This window comes from Gracilinanus agilis, chromosome 6 (genome assembly GCF_016433145.1).
Source record: "Gracilinanus agilis isolate LMUSP501 chromosome 6, AgileGrace, whole genome shotgun sequence".
Lineage (NCBI taxonomy): Eukaryota > Metazoa > Chordata > Mammalia > Didelphimorphia > Didelphidae > Gracilinanus > Gracilinanus agilis.
In genome coordinates, this window is record NC_058135.1 from 86,784,178 (window position 1) to 86,798,509 (window position 14,332).

The 14,332-nt window shown below is 37.0% G+C and overlaps 1 pseudogene; it reads right to left on the bottom strand.

The window, feature by feature from the left end:
• Window positions 1–12,455: 12,455 nt before the first annotated feature.
• LOC123252289 lies at window positions 12,456–13,337 on the bottom strand (annotated as a pseudogene).
• Between the last annotated feature and the right edge of the window lie 995 nt (window positions 13,338–14,332).

The window sequence follows — 14,332 nt, forward strand, 5'->3', positions numbered from 1 at the left end:
ACACAACTGAAATGATATCAGATGTCATAGACAGGTCCTTCATATAAACTGAAATTTCTCTTTGGGTGCTGTGTTTCATTAACCTCCAAATCTGATGAAAGAGTCAAAATTTATCACTATACTTATAAAAGTTCCAATATAGGAAGCACCTGAGTATCTCAGTGGATTGAGAGGCAAGCCTGGAGTTGGGAGGTCCTGGGTTCAAATCTGACCTCAGATACTTCCTAGCTGGGTGACTCTGGGCAAGTCACTTACCCCCTTTTGTCTAGCCTTTACCACTCTTCTGCCTTGGAACCAACACATAGTAATGATTCTAAGATAGAAGATAAGAGTTTAAAAAACTTCCAATATAAGAACATTCCTTCTGTGAAGAAATCATAAATAAATGTGAACAGTTTCCATTATAATGATTTGTTTCTTCCTTAAATCCATTTTTTACTGTAACATTACAAATTTAACTCTAATGATCACATTATAGACCATAATGAAATTGCAATGAAATAAAACCTTGCATGGTAATATGTATGTGTATGTGTATATCTATATCTATTCCTGTCTGCAACTCTTTTTTATGTCTATACCTATATCTATAGGTAGCATCTCTTAGATTATGCTACATGGAAACGTGGAGTCTGCTAAGCAGTCCAAGAGATTTCATAAGGAAGAAAGTTGTAATGTTGGGCAGGCACACATGAGAAACCCATCTGTTTTTCTGTTTGTGGTTTTCATTCCTCATTTGGCCAATATAAACAATCATTGGAAATTTATCAAAAGTGATTATGTGACCAAAAATGTGGCTTTTTTATGGAACAGAATTAATCATTGAATATTCCCCCAAATAAATGAATACTCTGAACTCGTATAGACTGGGATCAATCTTTTGAAACTATACGATAATGGCTCTATAAAATTGTCTCAAGTGCCTCGAAGGGCCCTTCTCCACCTGATGGCACTTTCCCTAATAAATATTAAATTCAGAACAGTCTTATTAGAATAAAAAGAACCTGAAAATAGCCAATAGAAATTGCCTTTTATCCTTTCTACCAGAATGTTACTCCATCCATGGCCCTAGGTATTACTAGTTCAAAACCCATCTCTCCCTTAATAATAGTGAGTTTTTTCTCTTTGCTCTCACTGTAGTATCTGATATTGTTGCCCGTCCTTTTCTTATCATTATGATTTCTTCCCTTGAATTATGTGATACCTGACTGCTGCTTTGTCTCCTTCTTTTCCTTCAACATGTCCTATTTTTTTGTTATCTCTGCACTATTCCTTATGTTCTTTTCAACCGCTAAAATCCTCACTTTCCTTCTCTGACTATTGTAATAGAGCTTTGGTGGGAATTGTGAATCAAAGGCAATGAACAAGCTCACATGATGCCAGGAAAAACAATGGAAAAGCCCATGAAAGTCATGAAAGTGTTTTACATATAATGTCTTGCTAGGAAGCCCTGTGTGACTTAGCCCTGATGCAGGATTTGACATGGCAACTAGGCAGCTTGCTGCAGCAGTTAACCTAGCATGTTAGCCTTGATAATAATAGAGAACTAAGAATCTCATCTCCAGTAAGTATGGAGAGCAAGGAGGGAATGAGGGTGTTCTGTTTGCCTATCTACCAGTGCTGAGTAAGAGCTTTAAACACACAATAATGATAGATGTCTCTATTAGAAGAGAAGATGAAAAGGTCAGAGCATGGCTTCAGTATAGTGGAAGATAAGTAATCTTTGAAAGAATGAAAGAAGGGCTTCAATTGGAAAATGAAGAGCTTGATCAGATAGTAGTGATGAGCATTACTTGTCTCCCAAGCCTAGAGGATGGAAGGGTATTATATAGCAAGGGAAGTGAAGGAGGGTTCCTGCAATATGTATTAGACTTTTTGGATACGATATAGAGCTGGATCTCTGAGGACTAAGTAGTTTCTCATGTTCCAAGGAATGATAACAGGGACCAAGAAGTTGTTGTTGTTCTTTCATTTTCAAAGATGACTAATGACATTCCAGAATTTAAGTGAGATAGAGTTGTGCTCTCTCTTCCAGTCATTAAAGTTCTGTGGCAAGACAAAAGTCAGGACAACTGGCAATGGCCTGAGATACAGTGGATGACCGTGGCACTTTCTATGTCTGACCAAACACTAAGTGCTCAATAACTCCTGCTTCAGTTGTGGAACAAATTATTCTAATTTGTCCATTCTGCAAGGGGAAGTCTTCATCTGCTTGGAATATAAATCTCATGAACTCACCAATGGTTTGAAGCCTGGTTATCCTCAACCTAGATTAACTCATTTGTCAAGATGGTTTTACCGAGGTGTGGCTAATAAACATGCTATAGCTACTTGGGGCCAGAGCTGAGAGTTGGGTTAGGTAGACCCCAAAGACTTTGGCAAATCCTCCCACCAGAGACGTTGGTCCTCCCTAAGTAGATATCCCAAAGATGGTATCATGAGGTGCCATTAGGAAAGAGGACCTCTAAGGCTGGTGAGATGTTTAAAAAAATGAATAATGGTTTCTGAGGATTATTAAGATGGTCATTGTATATGTGTGTGTGTGTGTGTGTGTGTGTGTGTGTGTGTGTATGTAACTTCTGGCTGCCATGTTTTCTTCATTTGTGAAATGGAGATAATATATAGTACCTCCCTCCCAGGGTTGTTATAAGGATCAAATGAGATATTAATTGTAAAGTACTTGGCATAGTGCCTGGCATATAGTAAGTGCTCCATAATTATTGTAATTGTTCTCTAATGAAAACTCTATTTGTGTCCCCCAAAATGTTCAGTTTCTTTCCCAGGCTCTCAATATATGTATACACACACACACACACACACACACACACACACACACACACATATATATATATATATATACATATACATGAGAATATATGTATTTGAGTTGAGAGATGGAGTTTTCTCAGTCAGTAAATCAGTAAATAAACATTTATTAAGTTCTTACTATGTATCAGGCAGCGTGCTAAACATACAATAAAAAGAAAGGTTAAGGACAATCCTGGCTCACAGTACAATGGGGGAGGTGACATGCAAACAACTGTATGCAAAGAAGCTCTAGACAGAATAAATTGGAGATAATCAACATAGAGAAAATATTAGAATTAAGAGAAAGCAGGAAAGGCTTCCTGGAGCAGGTGAGATTTCAGTTAAACTTGATAGAAGTCAGGGAGACCAGGAAGTGGAGATGAGGAAGGAAAAAATTCCAGGCCAGTGAAAATGCCCTGACATGAGATATGGAATGTCTTGTTCATGTAACAACAAGAGACTATCACTGGATCAAAAACATTGTGTTGGAGAGGTGGTGAGTGGGGTATAGCATATATGAAAGCTAGAAAAGGGGTGAGGTGTACAAGTAGTTTCTGAAGGGCTTTGGATACCAGAGGATTTCATATTTGATCCTGGAAGTGATAAGGAGTCACCAGTGTTTATTGAGTAATCATTGACATAATTAAAAATGGGCTTTAAGAAGATATTGACAGCTCCGTGGAAGATGGACTAGAGAAGGGGCAGACTTATGGCAAGAAGACCAACAAAAAGGCTATATTGCAATAGTCTAGACCTGTGAGAATGAGGGTAAATCCAATGAAAATTAGCTCCTTCAGATGACTGGCATGGGACAAATTATGATGCCAAAATAAATCTATAAAGGATTACAGTGGAACATGAGAGACTGAGAAAGAAACTGAACATTTTGGGGGACACAAATAGAGTTTTCATTAGAGAATAATTACAATAATTATGGAACACTTACTATATGCTTGGTACTATGCTAAGTACTTTACAATTAATATCTCATTTGATCCTTATAACAACCCTGGGAGGGAGGTGCTATATATTATCTCTATTTCACAAATGAAGAAAACATGGCAGCCAGAGGATACATACATTCCTTGCTTAGAGTGACAAAGCAAGTTTTTGTCTAAGGTTATATTTGATCCCAATCTTCCTGACAGCAGGCCCAGTGCTATATTCAGTGCACTAGCTGTTGTTGTTCATTCATTTTTGTTGTGTTTAACTCTTTGTGACTCTTTTTGGGGAATGGTTTACCATTTCCTTCCCTGGCTCATTTTTATAGATAAATAAATCAAGACAAACAGGGTTAAGTGATCTACCCAGGGGAACACAGCTAGTAAATATCTGAGGCTGGATTTGAATTCAGCTTTTCCTGATTCTAGGCCTGGCATTCTATCCATTGTGCCACTTAGCAGCTGACTAGGAGTCTCCAAAGAAAGCCCTAGGAAATAAACAACTGCTTTAGAAAAATCACATGTGAGAATGAAATTTGGAATTCTTGACCATAATTTATAATATAGGAATAAAGGACTCTTGAACCAGATATTGAATACATCAAATGAATGATGATTAAAAATATATTTTTCTGAAGACCGCAGAATCTGATGAGGATATTTTTGAAATAAAAATGGAAAGAGGCAAAAAAAGGAAATAGAGAAGGAAAACCACTCTCATATATCTTCCAAGCCAGAGACCACAAATATACAGAACCATTGATGGTTATATACAAATATACATCAATGACATGAAATCATTAATGATTACTCTTGGGGTCTTCCTTATGAGAATTTCTTCCTTGAGAACTTTTCCTTCCCCTTGAACTGACTTCCCATGAGAATTTTAGGCTATGGGATTCTACCATTCCCCCACCCCAGCTGTTTGAAATCTATTCCCTAATGTTTTCATAATCCAAATATACCCTGTGTTCTTCTTCTTTATCTCTCATAAATTCTAAGATGCCATACTCACTTCTTAAGATTTCATTCATTTCAAATTCACCAGCCAGAGCCTTCTTATTCATCAAAATCAGATCAATAATGGTAGTTCTCTTTTCTCCAGAAAGGTTGAATTATTAGCAACTGTTCAATTCATAAGACATTATTTTCATTGCAATGGTATTTTAAAATTTCCCTTGAAACTGAGGCCCAGAGAGGGTTCTTATCTGTCACTAATTCACTATCACCTTAAAAGTTCTATTCATTTCATTGTCCTTTGGTTACAGGGGGAACTTATAGTGGGGTTATTGTGCAGTTATGCATAATGTACAGTTTTGGGGGGAGTTTGGAAAGTCTTTGGATTCTTCCAAAATGTCTCCACACTCCTTCCTCCTAGAATCCCCACTAGTCACTTTGTATATAGTTTTTTATATGCTAATGTCTGAACATGTTGTCTTACCTAGGGAAGGTGAATCCCTCAGGGCATGACAGTTTTATTTTTGTCTTTTTATGCCTGGTGCCTAGTATAGGATCCAACACATAATATGTGTTTTATGAATTTGTGTTGTTGTGGGGGAAATTAAAGAAAAAATAAAATTATCTCAACAACACTCACAGGAATAGTCTGGTAGTTAGAAGACTAAAAAAGCACTGAAGTTAAGCATTTAGTTATTTATTATTAGTGAAAGCATCACTGCCATAACCAAGTTCATCATTATTTTGTAATATTAAATGAAAATCATTTACAAGGAGGATGGCTTCAGAAAGACCTGAGAAAATGTAAGTGAACAGATATGAAATGAAGGTAGCAGAACTAGAAGAACACTGTACAACGTAATCGCAATACTGTAGCAATGATCTACTGTGAAGGACAACTACTCTCTTCAAGGCTATTCCAAAGGACTCAGGATGAAAAACACTATCTACTTCCAGAGAGAGAGAATTAAGGAACCAAGCATAGATTGAAGCATACTTTTTAAACTTTCTTTATTTTTCATGCACCCCCCCAACACGATTAATATGTACATTTATTTTTATGACTTCACAGGTATAGTTGACATTCTATTGCTTACATGCTCAATGGATAGGAGAAGGGTCAAAGAGAGGCAAAGAATTTAGAGGTAAAATTTTAGAAAATGGATACTAAAATAAGTAAATTATAAGAAAGAAAAAATCATTTAAAGGAATAAATATTCTAATTCTCTAAAACTATTGAGTCTGTGATCTCAACAATATATTAATTGTCACAATAAAATTTGCAATAAAATGCAAATCGTAGTATGTATATTGTTCAATTCCATGCTTGTGAAATACAGGTTTGGGCAGGTTTGGAAAAGCTTTACCTATGCATCAGGAAATGTTTCTTTTCTGTGGCTCAGTGCAGAGAATACCAGAAAAGACTCATTAATATGAGTAGGCAGGCCACTTAACAATGAATTCTGTGGCCATGGCAATCTATGAGATAAAGGAATAAATATATTAAAAAATCAATGAATTAGGTTTTTAGTAATTACATTGTTTATGTGAGGTCTATAATCCTATTGATTTATCCTTTAATCTGACAGCAGGACAGTGCTATGTATCTGATATTTCTTCCTTCTTGTTTTGTGATCTATGGTGCCAAGAAATGTAAAACCCTATGCAGTGTCCCCTCACTCTGTTTTTTCCCTCCCATCATGCCCAGAGTGCCAGGATAGAGGGTTGGGATAAAGTCAGAAAGAGAGGAGGAGAGGTATGATGCTATGGGAACAGATATATCAAGATTATAATGAAAGGGAAATAGGACATCATCATCATCATCATCATCATCATTCCTATTCTATATTTTTAAATTTTTATTTATTTAAACTCTTACCTTCTGTCTTAGAATTAATACTGTGTATTGGTTCCAAGGTAGAAGAGTGGGGAGGGCTAGACAATAGAGATTAAGTGACTTGCCTGGGGTCACACAGCTAGGAAGCATCTGAGGCCAGATTCGAACCCAGAATCTCCTGAGCCACCTAGCTTTCCTCAGTAGCTATGCTTAAAATGGCCCTTCAAAGATTGCAATTCACTTGACGTATCTTATTTGTTCCTTATAAAAACTTGTGTGAGGTAAGTGCTATTATTATTATTCTCATATACAAATGAAGAAACTGAAGTGGAGAGAGATAAATGACCTGTCCAGGGTAATGCAGTCTGTAAGTATTAAAAGCAGGATTTGCACTCAAGTCTCTCTGATCCAGCCCGGTTTTGCTTAGCTCTCTTACCTGTCATGATGGCAATGATTATATTCATCCTTCTCTGTAACAGGTTAAATGTGACCAGATGAAATCAGAGACTCTCACCTTCACCATATAGTCTAATAAAGAGGAGGACTAACTTACTTGAGTTCCATTCCCCACCATATCCACATTCTATTTATTGTGCCATGCACAAACTGTCACTTTGATGGTATTTCTGTGTTTCTACCTGGTGTAAGTGTATGCTGTGCTTCATGTGACAACTCAATTGTTAATGCTAATTTGACTGCTAATGGGAAATCTTAAATTGTGTCTGTGTTAAACTAGATGTAGAAAGATACTATTTTTAAAAGACTTCAGAGGTTTAGAGGCTTCTTGTTGTTGAATATTTGGAGTTATTGATTTTTTTCTGTGCTAAGTAATAAGAATGTCTGTAGGTGGATGGGTCTACTTTTGTGGAAAACCAATGCCAATATGCCAAGGCCATGTGACTAGATCATTCAAATAAATCATGTCTAAAAGGAGGCGGTCTAAGCCATTGAGAAAGGATTTGGAACAATGATTTAAAAAAATTCAAAATTCCCTAACTCGGGTAGGTCAGAAGTTCAGTAGCCATTCTTGGGCCAATGCCACATTGGGCAGATTCTCACATTCCCTAATCCACACCATCTCAGACTGAGTGCTCTGTCAGATAATTGAGGGAGAGACCATCTCAGAATCTCTGTTATCCATAGAATGCCCAGCTTTAGCTGTTCACTCACAACTTCTGCCCCAGGGGAACAGAAACTTCCAGGGTGATAATCAAATACATTTTCAAATATTTGTGTGAAAATGGGAATTCTTAGCTTTCTGCAGGCATATGATACTTAGAGAGTAATTTAAACATTGACTAATACAACCACCAAGTCTAAAGTTCCCCTTGGGGTAGAATCGAGGGGCCCTAAGTTATGCCTTGTCATTTCTCTACTTCCTACCAGTAATGAAGTGCAATTAGTCTTTCATCATCTGATTTCTTTGTAATAAAATAATTTATGCAAACTCAGTCCTGTATTAGAAGCCAGGCTCAGTGTCAAATAGCTGTTGAGGTGTTAGCAAAGCTTGATTAGTTACAGTCAATTGAAGTCTTTTTATTGACTCACTGTTGGGAAAGGCACTTTGTATCATCTGTCAGAGTTAAAATTAAGAATTTGATCATTTTCTCTCTGGACACAGTTCACTTCTGTCTTTCATTCTTGCTTCCGGGTTTTGCAAGTGTGATAGAAAAGAACTGAAATGGTAGAATAAGCAAAGATATTAAATATGGTAGAAAAGGCTGTCAAACCTTTAGATAGGTGGAGATTACTGCAGGCAATTTGATCATAGCTGGGAAGCACAAATAAGGCCTTCCAAGGCAGCACTTTGGATCAATATTCTATTCTAAATGCTTTAAAAGCCTTAGAATCTTCCAAGGCTTTAAGTTGCTGTGAATCATAAAAAAGATGTGTGTGACTATTACCTAATAACATGTTTGCAGATTTAGGTGAGTGTTATCTGAAGATGGATGACACTTTGGAAAATGTATGATGGCTCTATGTTCTAGGCAGCCTACATTCTCATCCATTTTTCAAAAGTCACTCTTACCATCAGTTGACAGACTTTTTTTTTTGCTTAATGGTTTGCATTAAAAAGAAAATTGGAGAAAAAGTTAAGCTCTTGAGGGACTTCAGATCTTTTACTTATTTATTTTTAAATCTCTTTCTAAAGTTGGAGAGTGATCACTGATTTCTTAGCAAAAATTTATTGACTTAAGTATTCTCCCCCCTTTTTTAACCAGGACAAGGAGGAATGATGGAAAATAGTTCTAGGTTGTAATTTGGATTTACTGTTCTACCCATTATAATATGCCTTATTTAAAATTCTGAAGGATTGAGATACTATTGAGCTAGTTAATATCATTTAGTGATGAACTGAATAAAGTCTGGGCTGGGGGTGGGTAGGAGGTTTGTACTGTCCCAGGAGGATCAATATTATTTGGTAAGTGAAACAGAAGGACTCATTGTTATGGCGGTTTGGATGCCAGATACAGACTTAAAAACATTTCCCACAGTGATTTACTTCAAGAAAATTACATTTGCACCTGCAGCCTTATGATACTTGGCTAGGCTCAGACCACATCTATGATGCAAAACGTAATCATAGAAAGGCATCACATGTCTACCATTTTCCAAACTTGTCTATTTAGTGATATTTTCTAAAGCAGAGTGTAAAGGTAGAATAGGCACACACACACATACACAAAATGACTCTTGTGCCTTCTTTTCTATATTCATCTTTCAATCTAGGCTCTTTAGTGTGGAAAGAGCACACAAGCTTGACCCGAAAAAGAGAAGGAAGTATACACCTGCAAAATTATCAAAGTACTCTCTCTCTCTTTGCCTCTGGACAATGAGGTGAGATGCCCTAGATTTAGAGCTCAAAGGGAACATTCAGCCCTCTCCTCTTATTTTATGAAAAAATTGAGGATTAAGGAGAGTGCAACTTGTCCAAGTTCATGCAAGTAGAAACTAGCAGATATAGAATCTAAACATAGATACTTTGGACTCACACCTATTCATTTCAAAGCATTCCATCACTCTTGGAAACCCTGAGTACTGGCTCTATGAATGTGTTTGATGGTGCTTGAAAATTAACAGAGCTGTTCTTTTACAAATTTCTTCTATAACAGAAACGTGGTCTTGATAACAAAAACAGGGAGAGTCAAAATAGAGAAAGAAAAATCATACACCAATATCCCAAATCAGTGCAGATAATTGAATAGCAAAAGTCTATAGCAACATATTATAAAGATTCTGATCTTCATAAAGTTTGGATCTATGCAAAACCTATCATCATGTGTCAAGGCAAGCTCCAAATGGATTCAGAGACCCTCATTCTAAAAGCAAGAAGAGTGAGTACTGGAGAATCTCTCCAAACTCTATAGATTTACTTGATTCTATACCTTTGTTATATTCACTACAACGAGTATTTCAATGAACAACCAGATCGTGCTGAGCCTCTCCTTACAGAGTTATCTGGATCCGAACACTGTCACCAATACCTAACTCCAAGTTTTTCCAAGTCTGACAAACAAGTTTATTTGTTCATAGAGTTTTCCTTTATTTGAGAAATAGATTCAAGGAATCCTTTATTCCATTTTGCCCAGAGGATACTGGATAGACACTTTCTAATTGTTCACATTAGTCAGTATCTTTAAATGGTTTGGAGTGTTAAGAATGGAGGTGTTGAAAAATTTCATATGGAAAGAAAATGTTTATAATATTCAAGCTGTGGGAAAATATCTCTATAAATAACTACTCGTTAAGGGAAAATTAGACATTATTCTTAAGTGGCAGCCCATTGTATATTGCTGGGCATTGTTTCTCTGGCAGAATCCTTAGTGAGTGTTAGAGTCCCACTTTTATGTCATAGAAAGGTTTTCCTTTTGGCATATTGTTTAATGTTATATTCAAGAGTTTTTCCCTACAATTTTATTTTCTTGAAATTGAATGTTTCCATCATGTGACAATATATTTCTGTCATATGTTAACACACCTCTGTTGTGTTATTACATGCTACTCCCCACCACCATGTGATGACACATTCCTCCAATATGATGACATGTTTTCACCAAGACATAACAAGACTGTTATGTGATGACAGTATGTGAACAGGCCCAATCATGTGATTTCATACCATAGTCATGTGATGATAGCATTCATCATCCAATAGTATTCCATTATGTACCCCTATCATGTGATGATACACCACTGTCATGTGATTATAAAATCCATCATGTGATGACATGCCATGGCATGCCTTTGTCATGTCTTAATATTAACCAGTGAAAAAAATAACTTTTTTACTCCCAATAAGCACCAAAGTTTCCTAAAAAAATTTCAAGTCTCATTTAAGATATAACTTTCAAATGGATGATTTTCTTTCCATTTAGAAAGCATTGAAATGTAAAAGATGGCCTATAGTAAACATACTTTTACTTAATGAATAATGTTAAACGAAATGATATACATGAAATATCTTATAGAGGTGAAGAGTTTAACACTAATACAATTTGTAGCCTTTTTGTGGTACTCTAGCAAAGAGGTTTTTCACACTTTGTAACTCCAATGCTTTAAATATTGGGCTAAACATGATATCAGTCCATCTGCTAGTCCAGCAAACTTTATTACATAAAGACCTCCTCTCCAAATAATTTATGTTGTTGGGCTTACAAAATGCTAGGTTAATGAAGATATAAACAGTTCTTAATAATACAAATATGGAATTAAGGTAGGAGGAGTGAGATATTATAAATGTATTAGAGAAAGTCAAAATAGATACACAACCTAAATATAAAAGGTCACACCATAACAAAGGAAGAGAATAAGATGATGTGTCAATGTTCTGGTGAGGAGGGAGAATTATTAAACAAAAGGTTAATAGTAGTGATTATAAAGGATATAATAGGTATTTTTATTATGTGAAATTGAAAAGCTTTTCTATATATCAGTTGGAAAAGAAACCTTTTTCATCAAATATTTTTCATCAAGAGTTTGATGTCAAGGATACATATTGAAATAACTCAAAATTATATTAGGCCATAGATATTATCCAATGAACAAGTAATATATCAGTTTTCAAAAGAATTTGAAAAGATAGAGCAATGAAACATAACAATAATGGAAATGGAAAGAACAATAATTAAAATGGTGTAATTATAATTACCAAATGCCTTTCTACAGCAGAGGAGAAAATGACCTTGGAATTACAGAGGCACAGGACCACAATTTTTTGAAATCATACATACTGTTAGATAACTTTGAAGGAATGGTTAGATTTTTCAACCTTTAAAAATTCTTTGTTAGAAAGGATCTTTTTTTTTGGTAGAAGAAGGGTAATTGTATTTGAAAATGAAGGTATACATTTACAAATTATTTGCCCCTTTTAAAATATTCAACATTACCACCTCAAATACTAACTGTCCTGTGAAGTATTCTATGATCCCCACCAATTATCGTCTTCAGACCTCTTTATATATCATTTTTAGGGGTAACATGTTCCTATGATGTAGTGCCTTGTGCTTTCTGGCTCTATATTATTCATGTAAAAGCAAGTTGATATCGTGGAAAGAGAGATAACCTTAGATTTAATGCACAGGAGACACCGAGCTATATTGGCAGAGTGAGTTTCCTCATGTAGGTTTTTGCTACATGAATAAATTTATTTCCCCCCAGGACACACTGCTGACAGTGTAATAGTCAAAAGTTGTATTATTGGACCCACAGGCTGCATTTAGCATTGTGGCAAGACAGGTCCACATACCAAATCAATCATTGACACGACCTCACTCAAGAGCCACCATCTGCAATGGGGTCACAACGCTGTTCCTAAAGACTCTTTTCCAGGGTCTGTGGAGGAAGGGGTCATCCCAAGCAAAGGAGGAGATGGAAGAGCCTGGAGGCTTGAGGCAGGCCTTAAATGGTAGAATCTATTTCAGCTGACTCTTCTTCTGTGTTTGGCAAGGTCTCTCCAAGGGATTGGGCAACTTGACCGTGCAGTTGTGTAGTTCCGTAGCTGGACCTGTCAGTGAAACTTCATGCTTATAGCCAGTGCCTTTGGAATCCCAGCCTCTGAAGAGAGTGTATGAGTTCATCGAGATGGTCTCCTCCTCTTTTTCATCATTATGTATATATATACTATGTAAAAAAAGAAATATAGATCCTTAATCATATTCTTTATAGGCTCCATCATGGCAAAGAGAGCCTGGCAAGTAGGATGCCTTTATGTCAAGATGATCCTCACTACATATGGAATGGTTTGGTGGTGGGATGATTTGTCCATTCTCTGTGACTGAAAGTTCAATCTGCTCTATATAGCTGAATAGGCTATCTAAATTAAAGGCCATGCTGATAGCTTTCAGAGTTGTAGAGGCAGCTGCCCAGCAACCTGTGGTCAGAGGTCAAGTCTGAAAGCCAAGTGGTATGGTCATTTACCACCACCAGGGCAAATTTGTAGCACTTGTCAATCCTGTGTTTTGTGCCAACAAACTTTTTGAGCATCTTCTGGAATACATTCAAGACACTAGTTTTTGAGCCATTAAATGACTCCAGTTTTGGCAAAGACATGTTCTCTGACAGATCCAGGTATATGATCACCTTTTCTGGGCAATTAACCCTGGGAATTGGGAGTTGAAATTCTGGTGTCCGTAGCAGCCCCTGACAGGCTTGGCATTAGTGCTTGGTGGATTCTGTGCATTGGTTGCCTCACCCTCCCCTTTACTCCTCTTTCCCATGCTTGCTTGGGAATTTAGGGCTCAGTCTTCATCTTCCTCTAGGTTGGCTCTAGTCCATGGCCTCTTCTCCATCAACATCACTGGCTCCTCATCCTAAGCTGTGGCTGTCTGGTTCCATGGTTGGGAATCTCAAGGTCAAACTGAAAACTCAAGGTCAACTCAGAAAGCCGGCCAACCCCTTGCCTAGTTCCCTTCCCAGGAAATTGCCTCAACAATTGGCACTCCACTTGGAGGCTGCCATCTTTCCCCTCACCCTGGAAGCAGGGGCCTAGAGGCTGCCATATTTTTCCCTTCCCCAAAAAGTAGGGCCACAGAAGCACCTACTTGGCTTCTTTCTTCTTTCTTTCTTATTTCTAAGGACTTATTGAAGCAGATTTACACATACTATTGAGGGGAGGAAGGAAGAAGAGTGGGCCAGGAACTGGTACAAGAATTGATGCCCCTATCCTTCACCTTTTTTTTTCTAGCTCCTTAAGGGAAGGGATATTGTCTTAGTTAACTTTCATGTCTTCTCAGCATCTAACATTGTGTTACAATGAAGGAGGAGTAGAATTGGTAATTGTTTGCATCCTATTGTATATAGCCTTAGTAATGGAGATAGGAATAAGTACTGGACCTGTGATATCATTTGCAAAGGGAATTCCTAGATAAGAAAACACCTTCTCTTTCTATAGTTTTGTTGGTGATGTTATTTGGCTGGGCACAGCCTTTACTGCCAGAGAAGACAGCTCATTCATGTCTTAGAAAGTTGTTTATCAAGTGATGGTTTCAAAACTTGATGAGGTTGTCCTTTTGGCTATAGACTCACAGGATGATACTTGGAGCTTTTCCCAGATTGGCAGGATCCACTAGACATAAAGGGTAGCTAGATGGTACCAGGGACAGAGTGTTGGACCTGGAGTCAGGAAGACTACTCTCCCCATTTCAAATCTGGCCTTAGACACTTACTAGTTATATGAGCCTGGGCAAGTCATTTTATCCCATTTGCTTCAGTGTCTCAAATGTAAAATGAACTGGAGAGGGAATGGCAAATCACTCCAGTAACTTTGCCAAGAAAACCCCAAATAAGGTCA